The sequence below is a fragment of the Lycorma delicatula genome, chromosome 10, assembly GCF_047948215.1.
Source record: "Lycorma delicatula isolate Av1 chromosome 10, ASM4794821v1, whole genome shotgun sequence".
Classification (NCBI taxonomy): domain Eukaryota; kingdom Metazoa; phylum Arthropoda; class Insecta; order Hemiptera; family Fulgoridae; genus Lycorma; species Lycorma delicatula.
Genome location: NC_134464.1, coordinates 58,666,761 through 58,671,874, shown reverse-complemented (window position 1 = coordinate 58,671,874; position 5,114 = coordinate 58,666,761). Strand labels below are relative to the sequence as shown.

The 5,114-nt window shown below is 28.7% G+C and overlaps 1 long non-coding RNA gene across 1 annotated transcript; it reads right to left on the bottom strand.

Moving 5' to 3' along the window:
• Positions 1 to 460: 460 nt before the first annotated feature.
• Positions 461 to 4,842, bottom strand: LOC142331409 (uncharacterized). Its single transcript, XR_012757990.1, has 3 exons — positions 4,719 to 4,842; positions 1,455 to 1,547; positions 461 to 553 (listed from the first exon to the last, which is right to left on the bottom strand). It is a non-coding gene; the product is annotated as an uncharacterized LOC142331409 (long non-coding RNA).
• Positions 4,843 to 5,114: the final 272 nt, after the last annotated feature.

Below are 5,114 nucleotides of genomic sequence, written 5' to 3'. Positions count from 1 at the left end.
AATTGAGTAGCTAAATCATTTATCTTCAAAATCTATGATAGTAACATGTAACAAACAGTAAACTGGTAAATAACGATCTACAGTAAAATTGTTCTTTTATCTTGGAAACAATTTACATATTCCCCAGTGTTAGGGACTGTCAAAAGTTTCACATATTGAATAATATGTGAATAATAATATTATAATAATATAATAATTATATTTACAGTACAGGAATCTGTAAATGTAATCATGATAAAATTGAAAGGTGACTTAAAGAACATTTGATTAAAGAAAATGTTTTTCTCATGTAATTTCAAGTACACTTAGTCTTGAAAATTATCTTAGGATAAGCTAAGAAACTGAATAACATCGTCATTTCCTTGCTGAACATGTATGAAGCATCAGTCAGTATTACATAGATTACAAAAAGGATAAACATTTTTGAGATTTAAGTACTGCACTTAATTAGTTAATATACCTGGTTATGAGCTGAGAGCCCGAAGCTAAGTTTTGAACTGGTTGAGGCGTCTGGTTTGGTGTAGAAGTAACAGCAGCTTTGTGGGGTCTTGCCCTAAAAATAAATAAATTATATAAAAATAATAGTATCATATATATTTTTAAATTACAGAATTAAAAAGTAAATATTTACAATTCTTCTTGTTTTGCCTTATCTCATCTGCTTAATTATAAACTTTTTTTAACAAAAATCGTTTCCAACTAAAAGGAAAAAAGGGTTTCTTTATATCAGCGACTAACTATTTAGGAATATACTTATATAAAGAATTACTTGTTAGAATTAATGAAAATGTTAAGTAATATAATAAAATAAATCCAAATAAACAATAACAATTCCGCGAATAAAAAAGGACTGTATATTACATAATAGTGGATAGCACAGCTAATGACACCAAAATGAATTACAATATCCAATAATACCAATTATAAAAACTAACAATAAAAAACAAAGCAAAAGAGAAGACAAGCTCCGAATGACAATTATTAGAGTAATGTACATAATTTAAATTGAATGACAAAAAAGAGGTAGTATTTACTGATACGGTAATGAATAATTAATTATAGTCTAATAATTCATCATCATTAATAAAAAATAATTAAATAGAAAAGTTAAAATTTCCTTAAATATGTTAATTAAAAGTAGTGTCGAGGTATACTTTACAGAATACTTTCACAGAATAGAAAGACGAGTTAAAGTGTGTTAGATGAATTAAAATATTTTCTTGATGTAGTTTATGGTATACTTGTGTTAAAATTATTTTTTGCTAGATTAGAAACTGATTTATTCAGTTATAAAGTTATAAAGGTCAGCTATAAAGGCATCTATGGGTCAGTTACATTTTCATTTCTTTGCTGAAAGTTTAAGAAGCTTGTGTCAGTATTACATAGATTATGGAAAATTATGAACAATTTTGAGCTTAAAGTACTGCAATGAAAAAGATAACATATTAACATACCTGGTCCTGATTGGACTGAGTGAATGTAAATTTTCAAACGGCGTTGGCCTCTGATATGGTGCAGAATTAACAGCTCTGCGGCTTCTTCTTCCCCTGGAAATAAGGTACAAAAATCACAGTAACATAAATATTTTGGATTATGAAAATAAAGAATAATTATTTATATTTCTTTCATCTTTACCCCTTATCTGCCAATTACTTGGAAATGATTAACACAAATCATTTCCAGATAAAAATTGTTTTTCTTTAATAAAGATTAATATTAAGATTTTCTTTAATAAATATTAATTTTCAGCTACTTAAAGAGGCAATGATTATTTTTTAACATATGAATATTATTAATTATATTGTAATTGTAATGGGAGTGTAATTTATAAAAGATTTGAGTTACAATCTAAACGTGTATACTTTGGAAATAAAAGACTCAGGAAATCAAAGACTTTGGAAATCAAATGTTATGGAGACATTACCAAAGGATCGTCTCCATGTTTAAAAACATTTCTTTAATCCAGAGGTTCCCAAACTTATTTTTCTCATAGACCACTTTCAAAATTTACCTTGTTCCGGTGGACCCGCTGCAGCTACATTTCTACCATAATTCCAGTTTACGGAAAATATGAAGACTAGATCTAACTATGAAAATTTGCGTTACGGCTGAGTTCTACGAACTAACAGCTTCCGAAAAAAAAGTGAGAATTGATTTGTTAATTTTTGATTGACTGTGCTGTAAGTGGATATCAAAAAAGTAAAGTTGGCCAATAAAAAAAAATGCTTCCATCCAACTTTACATTTTTGACATCTACTCACAACACAAGAAAGCAATCAATTCATATTGCAATGTAATATAATAAAATTGTCGTAATATAATTAAAATTAAACATTAATAACGTAATGTAACTTCTACAATGAAAATCACAAAATAGTTACAATTTTAATGGGAGGGATGTACTTGATGGATTAACAGCAAATTATCAACATTTGGCTTCAGTTTTGTTAGGAATAAGCATAATCTCCCTGTTCTGTGATATTGAATCTGCTCTGTTTTTTTAATAAAAGATTTGTAACGACACTAAAACTTTTTTCAACGAGATATGACGAGGGAAACGCTATCAAAAGCTTTCTCGCAATTCCCCACAGTCCAGGATATTTTTCTGGTATTTCTGCCTGCAGCCAAAATGTTTGATACCCGCTTTTAAATTTCACCTTCAGCTCCTGATTAGTGCTAAGCTCGAGTAGCTCCTCTTGTAATATCACATTCTCCACTTCCATTTCATCAAATGGATTTATGATCCATGGTGGTATTTCCATCGTCAGAATATCATCAAATCTGATTTTGACAACATTTTAGTTTTTCACTATCACAACCAGATGAATTTTCGTGGACCCCCGCTTACGAATTGTGAACCCCCATTTTTTTGTCACGCCAACGTAGACCCCCGACAAGTCTCCCATGGAACCCTGGGGGTCCACCTGGACCACGTTGGGAATCAATGCGTTAATCGTTTAATGGTTATGTTTAAAATAACATAATTTCATATGGTCAGAAATAAAATTGAGTTATGCTCAAAATAATTATATAATATATCAAAACAAAACATCAGTGAAAGGAAAAGATAATTATTTTGAACAAATACTGAAAAGAAGTTTTAGTTAAATTAATGCTATAATTAGTATATGTATTAATTTAAATTAATCATTATTTACTTACTTAACTGGAAGAGTGCGCATATCAAGCTGCTTAAAAAATTCAATTATTAATCTTTTTATAGCTGATTATTATTTTTTAAATAAATTATTTATATATTTTATGATAGTGAAATCACAAAATGCAAGGTTGATGATTCAACCTTTAATATTATTAATAATAAAATTTAAATATAAAAACAGTTGTTATGGAAATGTTAGTAGTTAGGTGATCGTTACATGACAACTCGTTCCAGCACTCTTTCCATGACAACAGATTTCCTGCTTTACATAACCTTGAAAACATCCAAAAATACTTTTTTTCTTTTAACTCCAGTTCCTGTGAACCAATTCGCTTGAAGAACAACGAGGCTCTATTCTCAATAGATTTACTTCACCCTATCTAGTTTTTTCAAAATCGGTTAAGATTTGCCTTCCATAGAGCGGATGAAAAAATGTTATACATACATATACGTGTTATGTAAATAAACAAGATTGGAGGCAGTAGCGATTTCCAAATTGTTTGGAAATCTGCTAAAAAGGCTTAACATACATAAGTCTAAAATGTACATTGGTTTAAGAATAAAGTGTGTCTTAAGTGGTTTTGAAACATCTCAAAATAATTTAACAGTCAAGCCACATTAATCCACGTATTTTTAATTAATTAAACTGCAAATCTTGGAGGCAATTAAATAAAACTTTGTGCAAGAAATTCATATTAATTCAGGTTGGATTCTAAACATCTATATATTTAAATATTTAAAATAATTGGTAAAAACTTTGCAACAGACCTCAAGCACAGATTACTAAACTGTTCTTGCCAATTTTTACTTTGTAAGTATTGTAATCGCAAAAAGATTTCAGTTTACAGATATCAACGGAAATGCATTTTATCCACCCCAGAATCCATTTTGACTAGTTGGGCGTGATGTCTGTACGTATGTATCTCACATAACTCAAAAACAATTAGCCGTAGAATGTTGAAATTTTGGATTTAGGACTGTTGTAATATCTAGTTGTGCATCTCCCCGTTTGATTGAATGGACTAGCGAAAACTTTCGCCCGGATTTCATTTCCACAGATGAAATGACTTCAAAGTGAAACTTGTAAGGCTCTAAAAATGGGGTAAAAACTTGAAGATTTCATATATTTTCTGACCCGAAAAATGGAATAAAACAGTTCCAGACATTTATCTCCTGTAGTTTGCATGATATCTATCCAAAAACAGAAAAATTTGGTTAACAAAAAACACATTTCTTTATGTAAGAAATAAGATAAATTTGTTAAATGACTAACAGATGTAACAATTTTATTATAAAAATTAGCCAATTTAATTATGAGAGAAATAATCTAATAAAATCCAAAACAAAAAAAAAAAAAAAATGTTAACACGAAAACAGAACAAACATGTTAAGAAAATTCATAACAAAATGTTATGAATTTATAAAAATTAAAAACAGCTGTTTGTAATACTATAATAAATTTACACCTTTCAAATATTAAAATAATTTCAATTTACTTTTAAAAAAATTACTGTGATTTATACTGTATAAATTTACAATAAATGTTTAAAAATTTTACCTTGACTTCAATGGAGTTTTCAACTCGTTTGCTTACATTTTCTGTCTTCAAACTAATGATGTCTCTGTGTTCCTTGATGAAGTCTTTGACATTGGAAGAGATCAGTTCATCATTTTTGTCTAACCTTTTATTTGTATCCTCACATTTCAACCATCCCCTTACAAAAAACTTATGGAGTAAGGTTCCTTTATGATCTCATTATCAGGTAGTTCTTTTGTTTCTGAAACAAATTTTATTTTAATAAACGTACCCATATACATGAATTTAACCTGATCAATCCAAAATCATTGATTATTAATATGTTGCTTAGACCCTGAATATAATGAGGTAAACTACAGAGTTTTACATGTCACATTTTCATTTATAGTTTGTGTATTTTTATAGTGAGGAAGATAA